This window comes from Lactuca virosa, chromosome 3, assembly GCF_052849685.1.
Source record: "Lactuca virosa cultivar CGN04683 chromosome 3, Lactuca_virosa_CGN04683_v6, whole genome shotgun sequence".
Taxonomy (NCBI): Eukaryota; Viridiplantae; Streptophyta; class Magnoliopsida; order Asterales; family Asteraceae; genus Lactuca; species Lactuca virosa.
Window position 1 is genome coordinate 63,262,511 of NC_136428.1, and position 25,464 is coordinate 63,287,974.

Consider the following 25,464-nt stretch of genomic DNA (forward strand, 5'->3'; position numbering starts at 1 on the left):
TATTTGATGCGGGCCCTAGTGTGGAGGATCGGGCCCTTGCATTCCTAGAGGCCCACGATCGTGTGACTAAAGGGGCTTCACGGAAATGGCCATAACTTTGGCTACGAATCTCCGTTTCGGGCCTACGACCAGTCAAATCGAAGCTTGGAGCAAGGAGCACGTCTAGATAAGTCCCCAAAGGGAAATTACCCATTTTTGAGTCCAGAAATCGCTTTCTAAATGGAGTTATGAACAATTTTGTTATTTTTCCTTAATATTTGGGTTTTGTTTTTGGGTTTGTATTTGGCCCATGGACTTTTAGGGTTTCATTTTAATTTCTGCTTCTTATTTAACTGTTTTTGATGTAATTTGGATGGTCGATCATCAATTTTATGAACTTTCGATTTTCTCCCAAATTCTGTGTGTTAACCCAGATTTTGAAGCCAATCCTACGGTATTCGTAGAATCAACGTGGTTTTGAAGAGATTGACCTGGATATTCTTTTAGAATCAACAGGTTCATTCTTGGTTATCTTTGTGTTGTTTTTTTGCGCTGCATTAGTTGGTATCAGAGCCGAATTCCTAGTTCAAAATGCCTCCGAGGAGAAACAAGACGCCCGCTAATGTTCATAAGCAAGAACTAGAAGAACGTATTATGGCACGAATGGAGGAGAGGATGGATCAAATGGTTGACCAACTGACTGATAGGATGGTCGAACTGATGAATCGAGGAGGGCAAAGGTCTCGAACACATTCTCAAGTGGAAGATGGTGAATTTGGGAACCCGTTCGGCGGCAGTGACGGTTCATATTCTGAAGACGATCTAGAAAGGCGGCCAAGGCATGATCATAGAGGTGACAATAGGCGTTGGGAGGCCGGAATGAGAATTTATATCCCAGAATTCGATGGGGTCAGTTTGAATCCGGAGGGGTTCATCGACTGGTTGGCTACTGTTGAGGAAGTTTTTGAGTTCAAAGAAGTCCTTGAAAACAAAAGAGTGTCATTGATTGCTACCAGGCTACGTGGTAGGGCATCTGCATGGTGGCAACAACTGAAACTGACACGAGACAGGCTCGAAAAGTCAAAGGTCGTGACTTGGAGGAAGATGAATAAGTGTTTACGATCCAACTTCCTACCCCATAACTTTCAAAGGTTGATGTACCAACGGTTGCAAAATCTGAAGCAGGGTGCCAAATCATTTGACGATTGCACAACTGAGTTCTACCAATTGATTGCAAGAAACGATATACAGGAGACAGAGGAACAACTCGTTGCTCGATATATTGGGGGTCTACGGGTCCAAATCATGGACTCTGTAAATATGTTTGACCCGGTATCTATTTCTGAAGCGCACCAACGGGCGTTGGCTTCTGAGAAACAAAGTCGTCGGGTGGGCGGTTCGTCTTCAACTGCTAATATTGGAGGAAGTTCCGGGACGGGTGGTATGGTACCCCGTGTTGTGCCTAATCAACAAAGACCGACATCTAACAGTGTTGGACCAAATCCTAGGACAACTGTTAGTAGCAGCTTGAAGTGTTTTAGTTGTGGGGAGACAGGTCACCGACAATCAGAGTGCAAGAAGGTCGGAAAACGTCATTTGTTTGCTGAGCAAGATGATTGGCAAAATGATGATGTCGTTGAAAATTACGAAGATCCCCCTGTGTATGACGAAGAGCATCAATGCGAAGAGGAAGTTGTAACTGGAGATGTGGGGGTAAATTTGGTGGTAAGGCGGTCTTGTTTTACACCAAAAGTTATTGGTGATGATTGGCTCAAACACAACATCTTTCAGTCGACATGTACTATTTTGGGAAAGGTTTGTACTTTTGTTATTGATTCAGGAAGTTGTGATAACCTTATATCTGAAGAAGCAGTTCAAAAGTTGGCTTTGAAAACAGAAAATCGCCCTAAGCCTTACAAGCTACAGTGGCTTAAGAAGGGTGGCGAGGTCACTGTATCTAAACGAGCCCTTGTTCAATTTTCTGTTGGTACCACGTATAAAGATGATGTGTGGTGTGATGTGGTTGCTATGGATGCTTGTCATTTGTTGTTGGGCAGACCTTGGGAGTATGATCGTAACATAGATCATAACGGGCAGACTAATACTTACAGTTTCTTGTTTGGTGGTGTGAAGATAACATTGGTTCCCAGTAAGCCAAAGGAGCCAGTTCCGAGACCTTCGGGTACTCTACTGACCCTTAATCAGTTTGAAGACGAGTTGGAGGCGGAAGGTGAAATTTTTGTATTGCTCGGGAAGGAAGTCGCTAAGGAGGTTGAAATTCCTGAGGCTATGGTTCCTCTGCTCAAGGAATTCGCTGATGTTTTCCCTAATGAATTACCTGATGGTTTGCCACCTTTACGTAACATCCAGCATCATATTGATTTACAACCAGGAGCTCAGTTGCCTAATAGACCACATTACAGAATGAGTCCCGAAGAGCATGAGGAGTTGCGACGACAGGTGGAGGACTTGATTTCAAAAGGTCATGTTCGGGAGAGCATGAGCCCGTGTGCTGTTCCTGCTTTGTTGACTCCTAAAAAGGATGGTACTTGGCGTATGTGTGTTGATAGTCGCGCCATCAATAAGATCACGGTGAGGTACAGATTTCCAATTCCTCGACTTGATGACCTACTTGACCAGATTAGCGGTGCCTCTATCTTTTTGAAACTGGACTTGAAGAGTGGGTACTATCAGATACGACTTAGGCCTGGGGATGAGTGGAAGACTGCCTTCAAGACTCGTGAAGGATTGTATGAGTGGTTGGTGATGCCTTTCGGTTTATCAAACGCTCCTAGTACATTTATGCGTGTGATGAACCAGTTGTTCAGGCCCTTTATTGGTAAATTTGTAGTCGTTTATTTTGATGACATACTTATTTACAATGCTACTTTTGGTGAGCATGTCAACCATGTGAGGCAGGTTTTGACCGTACTTCGACGGGATAGTTTGTATGCAACTATGAAGAAATGTGTGTTTATGGTTCCTAAAGTCTTGTTCTTGGGGTACGTTGTTTCTGGGGAAGGAATACAGGTGGACGAGTCTAAAGTAGCAGCTGTCAGACAATGGCCAAGTCCAACTATCATCACTGAAGTTCGAAGCTTTCATGGCCTTGCTTCATTCTATAGGAGGTTTATTCCAAACTTTAGTTCTATTATGGCACCGGTGACTGATTGTATGAAAGGGAAGGCCTTTACTTGGACCGAAGCAGCATAATCAGCTTTCCATTTAGTAAAAGAGAAGCTTACTACATCACTGATCCTTGTATTGCCATACTTTTCTCAAGTGTTTGAATTACACACGGATGCTTCCAAGGTTGGGATTGGAGCAGTTCTAAGTCAAGGAGGACGACCGGTTGCCTATTTTAGTGAGAAGTTGACGGGGCCAAAGCTGCATTATAGCACTTATGATGTTGAGTTCTATGCAGTGGTCCAAGTTGTAAAGCATTGGCGCCATTATTTATTTCATAAGGAATTTGTTTTGTTCACAGATCATGATTCATTAAGACATATTCGCAGTCAAGATAAGGTGTCACACAAACATGGGAGGTGGATGTCGTTCTTGGAAAAATTCACTTTCGTGGTGAAACACAAGTCTGGGATGTCAAATCGGGTGGCTGATGCATTGAGTCGGAGGAGTAATTTGCTAGTTTCCATGAGGGTTGGTGTGCCGGGGATGGATGTCCTCATGGAGCAGCTAACGGTTGATCCTTATTTTTCTGTTGTTCTGCAGGGTATACAATGTGGACAGATGTCTGATTTTCTACTGCATGAAGGTTTTCTTTTCAAAGGCAATCAATTGTGCATCCCCGATTCTAGTCTCCGCCTTCAAATCATTAGGGAGCTGCATGGTGAAGGGCATGTCGGCTGAGATCGCACTTTACAGTTGGTACAATCATCTTATTTTTGGCCTACAATGCGCAAGGAGGTGGATAGATATGTTAAACGGTGTCGAATCTGTCAGGTATCAAAGGGCACATCTACCAATGCAGGACTCTATATGCCTTTGCCTGTTCCATCACAACCTTGGGTAGACATCAGCTTGGATTTTGTGTTGGGTTTACCACGTACTTAATGGGGAAATGATTCAATATTTGTGGTTGTTGATCGTTTTTCTAAGATGGTGCACTTTATTCCTTACAAAAAGACGACGGATGCAGTTAATGTGGCCCAGTTATTCTTTCGAGACGTCTACCGTTTGCATGGATTGCCGTCTTCTATTGTTTCAGATCGAGACACTAGGTTTTTGAGTCATTTTTGGCGCAGCCTATGGAAAATGGTGAACACTCAGCTCAATTTTAGTAGTGCATATCATCCTCAAACGGATGGCCAAATAGAGGTTGTCAATCGATCCCTTGGTAATATTTTGCGGTGTTTAGTGGGTGATCATGTGAAGACCTGGGATCAGAAGCTTTGTCAAGCTGAGTTTGCTCATAATCATGCTATCAACCGAAGTACTGGATATCGTCCATTCCAGGTGGTCTATTCCGTTCAGCCACGGGGACCACTTGATTTGATGTCACTGCCTGATTCTAGGGTTGTTCCAAAGAAAGTGCAGAATTTTGTTGGAGGACTTCATGATGTTCATAAGGCTGTTCATGACAACTTGGTCCGAGCTAACTCCAAGTACAAGCAAGATGCAGATAAAAAACGCAGACAAGTTGATTTTGAAGTAGGTGACTTTGTTTGGGCTGTTTTGACTAAAGGTCATTTTTCGGTTGGTGAGTACAACAAGATGTCAGCTAAGAAGATTGGACCGGTGGAGATTGTGGAGAAGATTAATTCCAATGCTTACCGTCTACAGTTGCCAAGCCACATTCGTTGTTCCGATGTTTTCAATGTAAAGCATTTGCTTCCTTATTATGGGGATTCTTCTGATGATGACCATGGTGCACATTCGAGGTCGAATTTTGTCTACCCAGGAGGGGATAATGCGGGCCCTAGTGTGGAGGATCGGGCCCTTGCGTTCCTAGAGGCCCACGATCGTGTGACTAAAGGGGCTTCACGGAAATGGCTATAACTTTGGCTACGAATCTCCGTTTCGGGCCTACGACCAGTCAAATCGAAGCTTGGAGCAAGGAGCACGTCTAGATAAGTTCCCGAAGGGGACTTACCCATTTCTGAGTCCAGAAATCGCTTTCTAAATGGAGTTATGAACAATTTTGTTATTTTTCCTTAATTTTTGGGTTTGTATTTGGCCCATGGACTTTTAGGGTTTCATTTTAATTTCTGCTTCTTATTTAACTGTTTTTGATGTAATTTGGATGGTCGATCATCAATTTTATGAACTTTCGATTTTCTCCCAAATTTTGTGTGTTAACCCAGATTTTGAAGCCAATCCTACGGTATTCGTAGAATCAACGTGGTTTTGAAGAGATTAACCTGGCTATTCTTTTAGAATCAACAGGTTCATTCTTGGTTATCTTTGTGTTGTTTTTTTGCGCTGCATCAATATTTTGGGCCTTCTAGGATATTGGGCCTTCTCGGGTTAGGCCCATGATGGATTTGGGCCCAATTTGGATATTTGAGCCTTATTGGTCCTTATGGTGCCATTTAAGGGTTTTGGGCTTATGATGCTAGTGGATTGGTCTTTGGATTTTGGCAAGTAAGGAAAAGGGGTTAAATGGATTTTTACCCTGAATGTTGGTTATTGGACTAGAATTCTTGATTGGGTCAAGAATCAATTATTGATGGAATATTATTTGTGGATGGCAGTGCGAGGTTCTAGTAGCAACAGTTCGAGTGTTCAGTTATCTTGGTTTGAGGTGAGTCTTCTCACCGTATCCATGGGTCGAAGGCACCAATGCCGGCCCATTACTTGTTATGTGAAATGCTAGTTGTCTTTGTGATACTTGCTTGGAAGACCCCGGGGGTATCCCGTGGCATTTGTATGGAAGACCAACGGGGTAGCCCATGGCACTTGGATGTCATACCATGGGGGAAGCCCATGGTATTTCAAGGAAAGACCATGGGGGTAGCCTATGGCACTTGGATATCAGACGATGGGAGTAGCCCATGGCAGTTGAGGGAGCGAGGATAGGATGTTTGTGTATAATAGGTGTTGGACTGTTAAGGCAGTTGTGATAATCCTCTGAGACAAATACGGGTAGGTGTGGAAGGTAGTATGGGCACGTAATACTGGAAGCACAGGACCCATACGCAGAGCAGGGAAGTCACAACCCTTAGGGTTTCGTTTATTAGAATAGCTTGTATGGTATGAAATGCGACTTGTCTGATATATTCTGGTTTATTTTCAGCATGGTGCTCACGAGGGGATCATGTTCAGGAGCCGAAGCGGGCGGACATTATAGGCCATGGTTAACCTAGGATCAGATTCGAGAGATGATTTCTACTAAGGTGGTTACTATTTGTCTTGGTATCGATTCCGGAGTTGTTTGGGTCTATCAATACCGCCATGATTTAGCTTTTTGATGATCGTTATGCTTCACTTTCTGAGAGTGTTGTTTCTGTAGTTACCACGGTTTTTGCAGCCGCGGGGGTTCATAGGGAGAGAGCTTTCCAGTACCAGGACTTCGATAATACAAAGCCCCGATGTTTAACGGAGTTCAGGACCCGAGCATTGCAATGAAGTGGTTGTTCAATTTTGAGGGGTGTTTCTTTACATGCTCCTGAGCTGCTGACTAGAAGGTCAAGTGTGCCCTGAACCTTCTCTGTTCAGGGGTGAAGGACTGGTGGACATTGGTGACAAGCTCGTACACTCCTGGGTAGAGGACTGTTGTGACATGGGAGCAATTCTTTGAGATGTTTCGCATGAGGTATGTTCCATTGGTGGAGAGGGAGAGTCTGGCTCAGGAGTATTTTGATCTGAGGAAAGGGACGGAGTCGGTCACTGAGATCACCAAGATGTTTACCGAGAGAGCTCTTTTCTATCCTAAGTTTGTTGCTTCTAAGCAAGCTCAAATGACCCGGTACTTGAGCATGATCAAGACAGATATCTGCCAGTTCGTGTCCACTCATCTTTATGGTCCACTTGTGGAGCTACATGAGGCTGCGAGGAGGTGGGAGATTGAGATGGAGCTCCAGGAAAGGGAGCAGAGGCATGCTCCGATGCAGACACGACCCGCGGGGAAGTGGTTCGAGGCCGCTGATTTTGAGATCTGGGGGACAGAGGGGCCGCACTTGTGGCAAGTACGACAAGGTTCACGATGGTGCTTTCCGATATTCTATTGGATGCCACAAATGTGGCAAGGAGGGGTATTATGCCGAGGATTGTCACCAGCAGGTACCAGTACTGAGCACCATGATCTGTTATTACTATGAATAGGTTGACCATGTTAAGGCCACTGTTCCCTGGTCACTGCAGGTTCGGCGCAGGCTTCGACACCAGCTACATTGAGGATCACATATGGGAGCCAAGGTAGGGTGGAGCCCCCGAGGGCTCGAGGTCGCGATTTTCAGCTCACGGCGGAGGAGGCTAGGGTGGCGTCGGACGTTGTTACTGGTATGTTTCCATTTATTATTCTGTCAATTATTTAATGGTATGCTTATGTTTATGCTTTTTCTACGTACCTTCTTAGTGAATTCTTTGCCTGCTCTTGTGTTATTCGAATCAGGTACGACTCGGTCCTTTGTATCTCAGTCTTTTAGCAGGGGTTTCGATATGACCCTTGGAGTGCTAGAGTGTTCGTTGTGGGTTTCAATCGCTAACGAACACGATATTTCTGCATCGATTGTTTTTCGGGATTGTGTTTTGGAGATTTTTCGGGTGCCTTACTCGATTAATCTGATCCCTATTCCCATGGAAGATGCATGTGTGATTGTAGGGATGGACTGGCTGTGTAGATTCGGGGATATGATCGATTGTGAGGGTCAGTGGGTAGTAGTTCGAACCCCAAGTGGGGGAATACTGGTTATTTATTGAGAGGGTACGAGATTGGGATCAACCTTTTGTTCTGTTGCTAGAGCTCAACAGTATATTCAACATGGATGTATGGGTTTTCTTGCTTATGTGGTTGATGCCCGATCCGGGAAGCAAGTTTCGGTTTCAGATAGCTGTCAGAGAATTTGTTGATGTGTTTCCGAAAGAATTACCTAGTGTGCCTCCGGAGAGGTAGGTCGAGTTCAGGATTGATTTGGTTTCGTGTGTGGCCCTAATTGTTAAGGCGCGGTACCGATTGGCACCACCGGAGATGCATGAGTTGTCCTCTCAGCTTCAGGAGCTGTTGGGCAAGCAGTTTATTAGACCAAGCAGTTCTCTGTGGGGAGCACCGATTTTGTTCGTCAAGAAGAAGGATGGTTCACACCGAATGTGCATCGATCTAAGGTGAGGGTATCATCAGATGAGGGTTAGAGAGGAAGCCATGGAGAAGACCGCGTTTCAGACTCGATATGGTCATTACAAGTTCGTGGTGATGCCACTTGGGCTCACCAATACGCCTATAGCATTTATGGATTTGATGAATCGAGTATGCAGGCCGATGTTCGATCGATTAGTTATTGTGTTCATTGATGATATCTTGATGTATTCCAAGACCAGGAAGCAGCATGATGAGCACCTTCGAGAGCTTCTGGGAGTTTTGAGGCGAGAATGGTTGTATTCCAAGTTCTCGAAGTGTGAATTTTGGTTACGAGAGGTCCAGTTCTTGGGACACCTCGTTAACCAAAACGGGATTTTGGTTGATCCGGCCAAGATTGAGGTCGTGATGCAGTGGGACGTTCTGAAGTCTCCCTCAGAGATCAGGAGTTTCTTCAGTTTACTAGGGTATTATCGGAGATTTATTTAGGACTTCTCCAAGATTGCAGTACCTATCACTCGTCTGATGAGGAAGGGTGTGGAGTGTCGTTGGGGCCCTGAGCAACAGGTGGCATTCGAGACTCTGAGATAGAAATTATGTGAGGCCCCAATGTTGATTCTCCCCGAGGGTGTTTAGGATTTTGTCGTATTTTGTGATGCATCCATCACAGGTTTGGGCACAGTGCTTATGCAACGTAGGATAGTTATTGATTATGCTTCTCAACTGCTGAAGACGCATGAGGTCCATTATCCGACTTATGATTTTGAGTTGGGGGCAGTGGTGTTTGCTCTCAGGATTTTGCGGAATTACTTGTATGGGGTTCGATGTACTATCTATACGGATCACAAGAGTTTGAGATATCTCATGGATAAGCCGAATCTGAATATGAGACAACGTAGGTGGCTTGACGTGGTCAAGGATTATGACTGTGAGATTATGTATCATCCAGAGAAAGCCAATGTGGTGGCTGATGCTTTGAGCCGCAAGACGGATAGTTCTACGATTGGATGCCTATGTATGAGGATTTTTATTGATTCGCCATTATTGGATTTGATTATGGAGGCTCAGGCCGAGGGAGTCAAGAAGAAAAGGTTGGAAGTATGAGAGGCTCAGGGGTGATATTGACAGGTTTGCTACTATCAGTCGCAGATTATTGACCTGATATGAACGGGTTTGGGTGCCAGATTTTGGTGGGATCAGACAGACTGTATTGGAGGAGGCACAATAATCCAAGTGTTTGATACACCCTGGAGCCACCAAGATGTACCAGGATTTGAGGCTTATCTACTGGTGGTCATGCATGAAGAGGGAGATAGCATGGTATGTTGAGAGGTGCTTGATCTGTTGGATGGTCAAGATCGAACACCAGAGACTGCATGGCAAGTTGCATCCACTGGAGGTTCCCATGTGGAAATGGGAACATATTACTATGGATTTCATCACCAAGTTACCTCGGAAGGATAAGGGGCATGATGTGATTTGGGTGATAGTGGATCGGTTGACCAAGTGTGCCCATTTATTAGCTATCCACGAGAGCTCAACAGCCAAGAAATTGGCTGATTTGTATGTATGTGAGATCGTTGCTTAGTATGGTATTCCAGTCTCCATTGTATCTGATTGAGATGTTAGGTTCGCATCTCGTTTCTAGAAGAAGTTCGACAAGGAACTGGGTACGAGGTTGCATCTCAACACTGCTTATCATCCGCAGACGGACAGTCAGAGTGAGCGGACCATTCAGAAACATGAGGACATGTTGCGAGCTTGTGTCATTGATTTTGGTGGGAGTTGGGACTCCTACCTTCCCTTAGCTGATTTTTCGTATAAAAATAACTACCACTCCAGTATCGGTGTGCCGCCTTTCGAGATCCTCTATGGGAGGAAGTGTCGCACCCCAATGTGTTCGGGAGAGGTTGGGTATAGAGTCATAGGAAGGACCGAGGTAGTCCTTCAGATGCCAGAGCTCATGTAGCAGATTAGGCAGAGACTACAGACAGCTCAGAGTTGGTAGAAAAGTTATGCCGACAAGCATCGGTTCGAGTTGGAGTTCCAAGTCGGGGACATGGTGTTACTGAAGGTATCACCCTGGAAGGGTGTAATACACTTCAGGAAGAGGGGCAAGTTGGGGCCTCGATATATTGGGCCATTTCGGGTGGTAGCCAGGGTTGGCAAGGTAGTATACATATTGGATTTTCCTAAGGAGCTCAGCTAGATCCACAACACTTTCCATGTTTCGCAGCTTCAGAAGTGTGTGGCTGATGATTCAACAATTGTTCCGTTAGGGGATATTCAGGTTGATGATCGCCTGAATTATATGGAGAGACCAGTGGAAATCCTGAACCGGAAGATGAAGACGTTGCACAACAAGGTGGTGTCTTTAGTCAAAGTTCAGTGGCAACATTGGAAGGGTTCCGAATGGACATAGGAACCCGAGTCTGAGATGCGAAAGCGTTTCTTAGAGTTGTTCACAGCAACGGACTTTGAGGACAAAGTCTAGTTCAAGTAGGGAGAATTTTAACATTTTGATGATGAGATATTTCCAATTTCAACCCTAAGTATGAAGATTAATTGCATTTTTAGCCATTGTGTATGGGAAATGTTGCAAAATGGACCATAGTTGCATTTTTGTAATTATGGCCTGAGCTTACGCACGATGGGTGTACATAGCATACACGGGGCGTACATGCATGATCCTCAAACCCTAATTTTTAGAGTTTGGACCCTTTATATACATCATTATCTCCCTAAGGATCATTCCCTCATCAGCCTCCGACACACTTATGCCTCCCAAAACAAGCCACTACTAGAAAAACAACCTTTTACGACGCGCAATGCGTGTCGTAAAACGCTCAGATGACACACAAATACATGTCAAGGAAGGCCATGTCATAACGAGAGACGACACACTTTTGTGCGTCGTCTATTTACGACACGTATTTACGACGCGCATTTCCGACACACATTTACGACGCGCAGTTACGACACGCAATGCGTATCAAGGAAGGCCCTGTCATAAAGAAAGACGACACGCATTTGCGTGTCGTAAATATTACGACGCGCGTTTAGGACACGCATTGCGTATCGTTAAAGCCCCTGACATAAATGAAGATGACAAGCATTTGCGTGTCATAAACTTCAACAACCATTTACGATATGCATATGCAACGTGCCTTTACGATATTGCTTTACACATAATACAAAAATATGTAAACAAATATACACCAAAGCAATCAGTTTCATCCAATAACACCTTGTTAAAAAATTGTAATACATTGGTATTAAGCGGATCTAATTGTATATTGTTATTAATAGGTTTTCCCTAACTATATAACCTAAAGATCTTCCATATCATTGGTTTGCCACCTGGTGTACTCGGCTGCTGTCCACCGAGCATGGATGGCAAGTAATGACTTGAGCATTAGCTGAAACAAAAATAGCTTTTGTTAATCTCACAATCAAGTTTAGCTACAAAAAAATAAAGTATGATATATTGTCACAAAAATATCTTTTGTTAATCACACAATCAAGTATGATATCTTAAAAACAAATCCGAAGACTCACGAAAAAAATTCTTCTGGTGGTCAAACTGAAAAATTCCAAACTTCAGTCGGGTTTTATGGAATTTTCTCTTTTTAAAATATATTGTCATTTAATTGAAATCATTAAAATTTTGAAAATGATTCGTGTCATCAAGAATTACACTAAACAAAATCGTTATATTGCAATATTTTCATTATATTCCATGAAATTACCAAAAAAAAACATCTCATAGATTGAAATTTTGACAAAATGGAAGGAATCACATCACTTAAGTCTTAACAAATAGTCCATTCCATTCCATCTAGAAAAAGTGCAAAACAAACATCTTTTCTTGATTCCCATGGAATAACCAATTCAATTCCATCATACCAAACTTTAAGTCAAAAGGAAACACCTTCCATATATAACTTACCAGATTAAGTCAAGTAAAAAAGAAATATCATTAAAAAATGCTACTAACCTCTCTCCAGGGAGATACCCTTGTGCATCAGGCTTCTCTATTTTAGGTGCTTCTTTAATCGATGTTGTTTGCATTTGCAACAATGATTCCTCAACCTTGGGCTTATCTTCTTTAAGAGCTCCATAATAATTTTTTTTATTGCTGGATTATTTGTACCCCCCCCCCCCATTTTTTGAATCCATATTTGCTGTGCACTACTTAATATATTGTTCGTCAGCCTGCAACAAATATATCTCAAGTTAAATTCATAAACTTGTCACCAAAACATAAACTTTTGTCCATGTTATATATTAAAATACCAGTAAAGGCTTAGACCAGAAGGCACTGAAAATGCAAAATAACCAATCATCAATGGCAGGAATTTGGTTATGGCTTGAGAAGTCTTCATATTTGGATCATTTCTCTGAAAGTATAAACACCATAAATAATCCATAGTTTATTCAAGTTACGTCCGTCTTTTTCCCATTAATTAATAATGTTGAAACAAATATTGAGATGATGAAAGCACACAAACAAGGGTAAATTTGTAAGAACTAAAAAGTTTTTGTATTCAGTCAAAAAGAAACGTTTATTATATCAGATTCATAAACTTGTATGGATGGATAAAGTGGTGAATGAAGCTTTTCATTTTTTGAGATGAATGAATGTTAGTAAATGACAATTTTACCCTTCGGTAAAAGACCTAACCTCTGGTTGTGTTGACTGCATGATCTGTACAGATATGTACTGAGAAACCACAAGGAGCACAGGCAACACAAGATATGCAGTTTTATCTGAGCACCCAAGTGGAGGTTGACCATCCTGGAAAAGTTATTATTTTCTAGTTAACTTTAGAAAATAAAATCATAATTCAACAATAATCATGAATTGTTTTTTAAAACATCGAATAAAAAAAGGTGATGGTAACACTTTACAATGAAAGGGAAGAGCCAAGAAATGCCACTGCCACTTTGTCTAGCAGCAACTATTGTGGGGCCAGCAAGGGACTGGATGCAAAAGAACCCTTCAGCCAGAAGTCCCTAAAAAATACATTTCACATAATTCATAGATATTATTATTTATGTAAAAAATAAATAATAAATAATAATAGAGTTACAGTTAGTTAGTTACCTCATCTGCAACATTTGATAGGGCTTTATATAGACCAATCCAAACAGGTATTGTGGCTAGGGTTGGCAGGCATCCTGTTATTTAAAGAACCAAAATCTTGAGTGTAAGCTATTTTTTATGATGAAGATGAAGAGGGCATTTATGTCTTTTGCACAGATGAGAGATCAAGTTCAATATATATGCATAACTTCTTCACTCATTAACTGTTGTACAGATAGGGGAAAAATTCTCAAAGCCATCAGTTGAAGTTGTATAGTGAAACTAGATCCATGCTGTCTAATCTTGGTCTTCAAAATTATGAGAAGAACTTCAAAAAGAGCTTGTTAACTGACATCACTTTGCCATTTCTTACTGATAGGCAAGCTTTAAATCTTTAAAATCTTGAAAATCTTACATTTTTTATTAATATTATCCTAACTTATGATACTACAGTGCTTTGAAAGATGTGAACATCCCTCCTGGACCACGACTTGTCATTCTTCATCATGTCCAAAGGTATTGAAATTGAAAAAGAATTCCTTTTTTCCTTTATTAATTATTATAGGATTTGATTTGAATAGATTAGTTTGAGATTGTATTCGGTTGTTCCATTTTGATAGGAACAAGGAGGTGAAGAAACAAGGTAGGTGGTAGGAATGAATCAAAACTAGGATATGCTTATCAACTTATGTACAAGAAGATGAAAAGAGAGACCAAATTTTATCTTTATGTAATACGATATGGTTTCATTGAAGATATGCATGGGGATATTCTTCTTGTTTGAGACATTTATAGCACCACTTTGCCTTTTTCCATCACAATTATGGAATCCGAGTGTGCAACAGTCGAAAGCCTGTGTTCCATAACAGATCGTTGCCCCTTATTGAGCAACTAAAAAGCAAAGGCTCCTGTTGTACTAACCCTATTTGTCTCCTTAGGTTTCTGAGATTATATGTCTGTACTTGTGTTAATTTAACGAATGGAAGTCTGTACTTCTTAATTTTCAACAAAGGGTAAATAGGTCATTTAACTTAACCTTTAAAGACTCAAGATTCTTGTAACTCAAGATAGGGTCAGGAGAAAGACACAGCTAACCCACAGGTTCAACCTTGACTCTCTTATTGAACAATTTTACTCCTCAAAGTGGCTAAGGATAACAACATCAAAGTGTTGGCAAAAACATGTCCGATTAATCAAGACTAAATGGAGAAATCTAGATTTCTAAATCTAGAATAAGGGTAATATGGAACCTTCATTTTAAGTCTTGAATAGCATAGTGATATGTATATACACTTGATACCCGTAGAGAGAAACAGTTTACCTATGACATGAAATGGGCTCAATTAAATTGTAAATATAACCCAGATTTTGATACTACATTAAGAGATAAAAGAAGAGAGAAAATATCTAAGGGATACAATTTCAAGATGAGATGAGAGGGCGTACAATAAGGTTCATGTACTGATCAACATCGAAGGAGGTGGTGTTGATAGTGTCGAGAGTGGCGAATCTTGATGTGGTGTTGGTGGGAGCAGAAGTCTGAGAAGCTCGATAGCAGATCTCGAGTTCTCTTTACCTTATCATCATCTACCGCCATTTTTCTCGTTCTCTCTAGTCCCTCTTAACTCTTAACTCTGTTTCTTCTCCTAAACCATACTCAATTAGATATCTTCTCTGTAGGTCCCAAAACATACCTTTGGTGAACTAACTCTAGGTACCAAAACATACCTTTGGCGAATTAGATATGATTGACGGACCATGGGAAGGCAAGAAGTTGAAGATGTGGAGAACAGCGGTCGGCGGAGTAAGTCGACGACTGTTGTTGAGAAGTGTCGAGATAAAGATAATGTAGGGCTTGTAAACCAAAACATACCTTAATCATACTTAGGACTTGTAAAGTTAAGCAGTCGTTGTAGTCTTCGGTGAGGTGAGGTGAGCCCAAGGTCGCTGGTGGAAAGAGATAAACCGAGGTCGCCGGTGGAAAAAGATGACCCGAGGTCGCCCATAGGAGGTGAGGTGAGGGAGCGAATATTACAGAGAGCACTCCTTGAAAAAGCCCTAGATAATGGTCCCTGCAATGGTAGGGTTTTCAACTTTTCTAATTTTTTTGAGAATTCCTTTTCCCGCTGCTACTAAAGATGAAGCTGCTAGACGAAGATAAGCGTTTCATTAAAAAAATATAAAGCGACATGATTTCGCGATACACATTTTAAGATAGGTGCCCTCCGCCTTTTTTTACACTACTTTTAGGGCACGCAAAAATGCGCGTCCTAAATCCTTCACATTTTGGAAGAACTGACATTATTTTTAGGGCACCCTCTTTTGCGTATTGTAAAACAGCACGTGTCATGGTTTGTGATGGGTTTTCAGCATTCTAACACTCCTATGGTGTACATGCAACCCTAGAAACCTTGGATCTATGTTTGACTAAGATACACGCAAATAATTATTTTTCCAAGGTTCTTATCCTAACTAGCATGGCATGGGGTACTTGAATCAAATAAAACTAGTAGAATTACTTACCTTGTAGTAGTAGTTGATTGCTTGGAGTTTGAGAGCCTAGCAACAATAATGTGGATGCCTCAAATGGAAGTCACAAATCACCATAAACTTGGAAACTTGAGAGAATAGTCACAAACTTCTTGAAATCGGCCCTCTTAGTTTACACACATCAACTAGTGCAATTTCAAGAACCAAAGCCTCCTTTATATAGTGTGGTGGATTAGGGTTACATCCATGTAAACCCTAATACCCATGTCTTTTCATTTCCATGAGATCCATGGGTTAAAGCTCCATGGAGTATCCATGGACTTTCCATGCAAGCCTAGCCCATTCCAAATAAGCATTAGCCCACACTATATAAATACAAGAGCCCATATTTAATTAGTCATACTTTTGATCTCTAAATTAATTCTAAAATAATTATAGATCAACACTAATTAAATAATATGATTTTATATTAATATATTAGAACTTATAATATATTAATAAATCATAACTTATACTATTCTCAAAAGATTATCCGTAAATTGTTCGGGTGAAGTGCAACCCAAATGGACCATGCCGGGTCGGGTCAAGTACATACCAAATATAGTTATGGACTTAGACACTATATCCAACAGTCTCCCACTTGGATAAGTCTAATAACCATAGTTGCAAGTATGACTTCAGGAACCGATCAGCAATCGTAGCTCTTTAAACTCTGTTGAACTATGAAGCGCCATTTTAGATAAGTGATCATATAATCCTCTGTTCTAGATATCAGTCGGACAAATACATGGAACATGGTCTTGCTTATTGTCCAGCATTTGTTTCCCGATTTCTGATTTGTTTGACATAGAACTTAACTGAACTCATCAATTTAGTTCTGACCAGGCCCGGTACATAGGTCAAAACAAAATCATCGAGGGGCCCAAATATCGCTTCTAATCCTAGAAGGAACAGATAAACTTCGACTCATATGTTTGCTCTACTACTTGTTGAACTACACACAAAGGCACGGTTTATAACATCGAGTTACCAATGCGTTTTCGTGCAATCAATGCATAACCAACTCATAGGCAACAAATCATATCTCTAGGTTTGAAAACTTATATGATATTACCGTCTCACGATCACTCGAGATAAATTCCATGAAGTGATACAAGTGAGCGTGGGTTGAATCCAATACTCAGAACTTATGAGCACTCATGAGTGTTGTAGCCCCGCTTTGTCTAACATCTTAGACCTCTACAAGCCAACCTATGACAGTCTTGATTCATATCTACTTCCAACATATGACCGACTGTGGAGAGTTTGAATAATATGATATAAACCATAACATAATTATTCTAGAAGTCAAAACATGCAAAAAGAAATAATAGTAAACGATTGACAAGAGATAGCAACACTTTACTCATAAATAACAGCTTTTATTTATCATCAAATGTCAATTACATTTTACAAATTTCAAGATTATCTAACTACTAAAACTAATATCATCCTTCAGCCCTATGCTCCGAGCATGATGGAGATGCTTAGCCCAAGTCAGTCCCTTCGTGAGGGGATCTGTTGGGTTCTCATCCGATGATACCCTCTTTGCCACGAGGATTCCTTCTTCTATTCGATGTCTGATGAAGTGATATTTTCTGTCAATGTGTCTGGATCTCCCATGATCTCTTGGTTCCTTGGCTAAGGCAACCGCACTATTGTTGTCACAGAAAATCTCCATTGGATCCTTTATAGCTGGTACAACTCCAAGGTCTCCGATGAAGTTCTTTAGCCATATAGCCTCCTTTGCTACCTCGCTTGCTGCTATATACTCTGATTCACAAGTGGAATCAGCCACTGTCTCCTGCTTGGAACTTTTCCAAGTAATTTCCCCTCCGTTTAGAGTAAAGACCCAACCCGACTGAGAGTGGAAATTATCCCTGTCAGTCTGAAAGCTAGCATCACTGTACCCTACAACTCTCAAGTCCTCACTGCCACCGAGGGTAAGGACCCAGTCCTTAGTCCTCCGTAGGTACTTGAGGATATTCTTTACCGTAGTCCAGTGTGCCTTGCCAGGGTTCCCCTGATGCCTGCTAACCATGCTCAAAGCAAAGGCTACATCAGGTCGAGTACACGTCATAGCATACATGATCGATCCTACAGCTGAAGCATAAGGTATTCGACTCATTACTGCTATCTCAGCCTCAGTACTAGGGCTTTGTGTCTTACTGAATCTGGCGTTACTCTGGATGGGTAACTCTCCTTTCTTGGAGTTATGCATGTTGAACCTTTTCAACACTTTGTCCACATAGGTGCTTTGACTAAGTCCAATTAGTCTTTTACTCCTGTTTCTCAAAATCCTTATCCCTAGGATATAGGCAGCTTCTCCAAGGTCCTTCATAGAGAAACACTTCCCAAGCCAGGACTTTACTTCCTGCAGGGTTGGGATGTCATTTCCTATGAGTAGTATGTCATCCACATACAGTACCAAAATGCTGACTATACTCCCACTAGCCTTGATATAGACACAAGACTCATCTTCACTCCTTGAAAAGCCAAATTCTTTGACTTTCTCATCAAAGCAAAGATTCCATCTGCGAGGTGCCTGTTTTAATCCATAAATGGATTTCTTGAGCTTATACACTCTACTGGGGTACTCTGTACTGACAAAACCCTCTGGCTGAACCATGTAAACATCTTCAGCCAACTTTCCATTAAGGAAAGTGGTTTTGACATCCATTTGCCATATTTCATAATCATGAAATGCAACAATGGCTAACAGAACCCTAATATACTTAATCTTGGCCACTGGTGAAAACGGTCTCATCATAATCAACTCCCGGAGTTTGAGAATAACCCTTTGCAACCAGTCGTGCCTTATAAGTGTGTACATTACCATCCATGTCGGTCTTCTTCTTGAAGATCCATTTGCACCCAACTATCTTACGATCAGGTACATTGTCAACCAAGTTCCAAACTTGATTGTCATACATGGAGTGTATCTCGCTATCCGTAGCCTCTTTCCATTTAGCAGCCTCAGGGCCTGCCATGGCTTCCGTGTAGCTGTTAGGCTCATCCAGATTTACCAGTGTGTTATCACTGATAAGTGTCTCACCTTCTGCAATAATATGAAAACCATAATAATGCTCAGGTGCATTCCTAACTCTGGTGGAACGCCTCAGAGGTATAGATTATTCAGTCGGCTCAACAGGAGTTTCCTCCTCAGGTTGAGGGCTAGGGTTTGAGGTTCCTTCACCACTTGACTCTTGAATTTCCTCAAGGTCAATTTGCCTCCCACTGTCTCCTTGGCTCATGAATTCTCTCTCTCGAAAGAATCCTCTTCTTGCTACAAAGACCACATTATCAATGGGTCTGTAGAAGATGTAACCAAAGGATTTCTGTGGGTAGCCGATGAAAATACACCTTTTGCTTCGGGGTTAGAGCTTATCGTGAGTCTCGCGTCTCACGAAAGCCTCGCAACCCCAAATCTTGATGTGGTCTAGATTGGGAACTTTTCCAGTCCACACCTCGTGAGGTGTTTTGGCAACCTTCTTTGTAGGGACTAGATTAAGGATATGGGCGGCAGTCTCTAAGGCATACCCCCAAAATGAGATTGGTAGCGAAGCTCGACTCATCATGGAACGAACCATGTCCAACAAGGTCCGATTGCGCCTCTCAGCTACACCATTCAACTGTGGTGTCCTAGGAGGTGTCAATTGTGAGACAATCCCACATTCCTTAAGATAGTCAAGGAACTCAGTACTAAGATACTCACCACCACGATCGGATCAAAGCATCTTAATGTTCCTGCCCAACTGATTCTCCACTTCTTGCTTAAACTCTTTGAATTTCTCAAAGGTTTCTGACTTATGCTTGATTAGGTAGACATATCCATATCTACTAAAATCATCAGTAAAAGTCACATAGAACCGATTAGCATCTCTTGTGGCGGTTCTGAAGGGTCCACACACATCCGTGTGTATGAGGTCCAACAAACCTTCACCCCTAGCACAAGTGTCAGTAAAAGGTGACTTTGTCATTTTACCAAGCAAACAAGATTCACAACTATCATCTGACTTTAGGTCAAATGACTCCAAGACTCCATCCTTTTGGAGTTGGCCTATGCGTTTCTTGCTTACATGTCCAAGACGACAATGCCATAAGGATGCTTTATCTAAGCTAGTGGAAGAGTTAATACACAATACATTATTTCCTAGATTATCTACAACAGATACAGTTTCATACACGCCATCACAAGGTAATGCTTTAAAATAAAGAACATTATTAAAGAAAGCATCAATACTACCATTATTATTATCAAAATAAAAGGTAAAACCTTGTTTATACAATGCATGAAAGGAAATAACATTTCTTGCCATTTCTGGCGAATAATAACATTTATTCAAATCTAATGTAAACCCACTATTTAGCACTAAGGAATAAACTCCTATCTTGGTGACAGGTGAAGCTTTCCTGTTTCCCATGATCAAGTTTATCTTTCCCTACTCCACATTCTCACTTCTTTTTAGTCCCTGCAAATCACAACATATGTGAATACCACAACCTGTATCAAGGACCCAAGACTTAGAATGAGGCGAGTTATTAGACAATATAGTGTATATACCTGCATGGTTGGGTTTTACTTTTCCATCCTTCAAATCGTGCTGGTACTTTGGGCAGTTTCGCTTCCAGTGCGACTTTTCATGGCAATAGAAGCATTCAGCCTCATTAGGGTTAGCAGAAGGAATGACAAAACCTTTCTTGGTTTTGCTTGAAGAGGAGCCTTCAAGGGTCTTACCCTTGGTACCCTTAGAAGGGTTCTTTCTCTTCTTCCCTTTGCCATGCCCGATTGCCAAGACATTAGCCGCAGTTGGAGTAGGAGTAGGAGTAGTAACAACCGACTTACCCTTTAGACCACTTTCGGCAGTCTTCAAGAGTCCTTGAAGTTTGCTGAGGGTGACTTATTCCTTGTTCATGTGATATGGCATGAGGAATTGATCATAACACGATGGCAAGGAGTGCAAAATGATGTCTATTGCTAACTCCTCAGGGAAGTTCACATTCAGCTTCAGTAAACGGTCCACATACCTTTGCATTTTCTGCATGTGGTCCATATGGGTTCACCATCCTTCATTCGGGTTGTTATCATGGAGGAGATTATTTCATATCGCTCTTGACGAGCACTTTGATGGTAGCGGTCCATCAAGTCCTGGTGCATCTCAAAAGGATAATAGTCCTCATAGGACTTTTGGAGCTCGGCTGTCATGGTGGCCATCATGATGCATGCCACTTTTGTAGCATCTCTTTCATGTACCTCATATTCAGCAAGCTCTTCAGGAGTAGCAGTTGGCTCGGGTACCTTCAGCTCCTTGTCGAGAACATATTCTTTGTTCTCATACTGAGTGACCATCCTGATGTTTCTAATCCAATCTGTAAAGTTTGACCCATCAAAGATGACTCTCCCACAAAGATTCATGAGAGAGAAGGAGCTAGTAGGGTTTGAGCCAGAAGCATTGTTATTGGAAGACATCTGGAAATAAGAGGGAATAGATTAGATTAGATATAGAGATAGTCCTTAACAAAACACCCAAATGTAATATTAAGGCTAGGACCCAACACAATATTTTATAACTTAGAAGAGGGATGCCGTAATCTAAGCTATAAGATATTTGAAGGTAGGTGAATGACGATTCACCAATTTCCACCATGAAAAACGAAATATTTAATTAGGTTTTAGTTGGTTTAGAAACTCCTAGATTCTTTGAGATTCATTGAACTTTCTTCAATGGCATGTTTCAATCTCGAGTGTGCCCTTCAAGTTTTGTGACTGGGATGTCGAGGATCACAAAACAAGGTGTGAAGTAACCATGCAAATTACTTGGTACCCTTAATGTATTACCCCTCAATCGATGTGCTGGTTAACCACACACGCTCCATCGATACTATGATAAACATTAAGTCACCCTTTACCTACCTTGTTAAGTTCAAGTTAGTGTGCCGGTTAACCACACACGCTCCACTAACGACTTAAACAAAGTGTAAAGTGTAATTTCATGGATTAGCACCTTATTCACATTTTCCTAAAATAACTAAGATTGGGAATTCAATAAAGTTTAGTTACTTTAGTATTATCATTATACTTTTAATGAGAATTTATAAGTCCTTGTCCTACCCGTTCGACTAACGACCATCCACCGATCAAGGAAGCGGTGGGTGAGAGTGGACACCCATTAAGTTGCCATTTTATAGGCAACAACCTTATACCCCCCTTATAGACCGGCTTCGTGAATGAGGCGTACTAGCGGTAAGACGACTTGATCTTATACATATATAAATATTACTAAACTTATAATATTATAAAGTATAAGGGTTGAATTTTAACTTTTAAAATTCTAGGGGTTGGAACTAAAGTTTTTAATATGACTTTACATGTTCCAAAACTTGAGGGCAAGTTTTGTAAACTTTCAAGACTTTTCATTTCTCATAACTTATGAGTTAATGGTTATTAAAAATGAAGACTCTTCATTTTTTGTAACCTATGTGTTCTTTTAATGGTTATTTATAAATGTGACTTTTGGTTATCCATAACTTAAGAACTAGTTATGGACTCCATTAAAACACATAAAGATCAAGAATTTATCTAATCAATTATTAGCACATAATTTCTACGATCTTCTAAACTCATATTTTTATGAATGTTCATATCAAAAATTTCAAGAATCGTAAGTACATATACAAAACTTGAAATTTGATACGAGCTTTTGAACAAAACTTCGATTTTCAAGTTTTTTTTTTTGCATCAAGTATCAAATAAACAAACCAGGCTCTGATACCACTGATGGGTTTTCAGCATTCTAACACTCCTATGGTGTACATGCAACCCTAGAAACCTTGGATCTATGTTTGACTAAGATACATGCAAATAATTATTTTTCCAAGGTTCTTATCCTAACTAGCATGGCATGGGGTACTTGAATCAAATAAAACTAGTAGAATTACTTACCTTGTAGTAGTAGTTGATTGCTTGGAGTTTGAGAGCCTAGCACCAATAATGTGGATTCCTCAAATGGAAGTCACAAATCACCACAAACTTGGAAACTTGAGAGAATAGTCACAAACTTCTTGAAATCGGCCCTCTTAGTTTACACACATCAACTAGTGCAATTTCAAGAACCAAAGCCTCCTTTATATAGTGTGGTGGATTAAGGTTACATCCATGTAAACCCTAATACCCATGTCTTTTCATTTCCATGAGATCCATGGATTAAAGCTCCATGGAGTATCCATGGACTTTCCATGCAAGCCTAGCCCATTCCAAATAAGCATTAGCCCACACTATATAAATACAAGAGCCCATATTTAATTAGTCATACTTTTGATCTCTAAATTAATTCTAAATTAATTATAGATCAACACTAATTAAATAATATGATTTTATATTAATATATTAGAACTTATAATATATTAATAAATCATAACTTATACTATTCTCAAAAGATTATCCGTAAATTGTTCGGGTGAAGTGCAACCCAAATGGACCATGCCGGGTCGGGTTAAGTACATACAAAATATAGTTATGGACTTAGACACTATATCCAACAGTTTGCGCGTCATTAAAGGGTATTTTTCCAGTAGTGAGCCCTAATCCATCTAGAGCCTTTTTGAGCTTTATGTGTGTGTGTTTTGGTAGCCTTTAAGGAGAAAGGAAGAAGAGAAGAACACCTTGGAGGAGGGGGACTCTTTAGATCCATAATAGCCTCATATTTTGGCATCATTTGGAGGTATAAAGTGTTGAACCTGGCTTACATTTCTTTAGATCTTGTTAGTCTTGATTCATGAAGCATTTTGGTCCCAAGTCTTGACCATTATGAGTATGGAATGCTCTAGCCCATAAAAGTTGTCCTTTTAGACCTTTTGAGATGTCTAGAAGCATAAAATGTGATCTTGGCTCTTAGTTCTTCCCCATGCATGTTCTAGGATGTCCTAATGGATTAAGAAGTTAGGGTTTGTTGGTAGTAAGCACTTCTAGCCATGCAAAGTCATAAAGTTGGAAACTTTGTGACTTATAATGTTATTTTGGGCATATATCTAGTTTTGGATGAAAAGTATTGATACATTAAGCTCTTATTGAGAAGGTTAGCTGACCAGGTGCGTACGATGGGCGTAGGAAATGGTACGCTGCACGTACACGGTCTATGTCCCGAGTCCTCGGTCAAACAAAGTACACCCCGCGTACTCGGCTGGGTCGACTCGGCTGGTTTGTTGAGTTTGACCAATTTTTACCAAAGGGTATTTCGGGTAATTTGATATTAATTTTAAGTTGGGCAATGTTTTGAATAATAGGTGTCAGGTAGAGCCGATTTTTGGAGCAGAGATTTATTTAGCTTTTGTTCTGACTGAGAGGTGAGTTTTCCTCACTGTACTCGTGTGTCAAAGGCACCAATGTCGGCCCACCAGATTATATATCCTGATTATAGGACAGTGTTATGCTAGTATATGATTGATTAATAGATCTGTATGGTTATATGTATTTGTTGGTTCTGTGTTTATGTTTGTTTGTTACATATGTCGACATGTTGTGGTTGGTTTGAGGCGGTCCTGCTTTGTGCTAAAGGCCAATACACCCGGGGTGGTCCAAATAGGTTGTAGGCCCTAGGAGGCGGTCTAGTCAGGCCGAAGGCCCGTAGAGCGGTCCAGATAGGTTGTAGGCTCTGCGAGGCGGTCCGGTTAGGTTGAAGGCTCATATTTGCATGCTTTGATTCTAATGTTGTGTGATGGTACTTTCGGGGAACTCACTAATCTTTGGTTTATAATTTTAGTTTATTGTTTCAGGTCCTTCTGGGGATCGTGGGAAAGCGAAGGCCTCATCGTGCACATCTTCCTATTTTCATGATATTGACTTTTGGGACACTCTGATATAATTTTACTTTTGAAACAATGGCTTTTATAGTAAAACAATTATGGGTAATGGGTGTTTTTGAAAATTTAAATTTTTATGATTTTTGGGATGTTACATAAGATGTCATGGGAGGACTTCCTTATACAGCTGAAAAGAGAGTATTGTTAAGAGCAATACCTTCTTGAGATCAACAATGAATTCCGAAATCTGAAAAAGGGCAAGACGAACGTCAACAGGTGTGCTGCAACTTTTACTGAGAAGATGAAGTTAGTCCCTTACTTAGTTCCTACCAAACTTTCCAAGGTAAATAACTTTGCTAGTGGACTACCAGCGGATTTTGGTCCAACGGTAAAGCTAACAACTACTCTGAAAGAAGCCATTTGGGTAGCTAGGAACGTGGAGACCCAGATAAGGGAAAAAAGGCCTGGAGAAAGCTGAGAATGGAGATAAAAAGAAGTTTAAAGGATCTTCAAGGTCTGATAAGAAAAATAGATTCCCGTAAATCAGACCCTAACGACAAAAGGTCTGGGGGTAATGATGAAACCAAATGGCGTGATAAGTGCAAGAAGAAGCACTCTGGAAGATGCAACGAAGAAGTGACCTTCTATAAGTGTGGAATGACTAGTCACTATTCCAAAGAATGTACGTTCAATGATAGGGTATGTTACGGATGTGGAAAAAAAGGGCATATTTCAAAGGATCGCCCAAAGAAAAATGAAGCGACATTGTTGAATGCGCCACCAAAGGCAAAGGCAAGAGCATACCATATGATCCTTCATG

The 25,464-nt window shown here is 41.0% G+C and overlaps 1 pseudogene; it reads right to left on the reverse strand.

The window, feature by feature from the left end:
* Positions 1-12,068: 12,068 nt before the first annotated feature.
* Positions 12,069-14,913, reverse strand: LOC145163593 (ALBINO3-like protein 1, chloroplastic; annotated as a pseudogene).
* Positions 14,914-25,464: the final 10,551 nt, after the last annotated feature.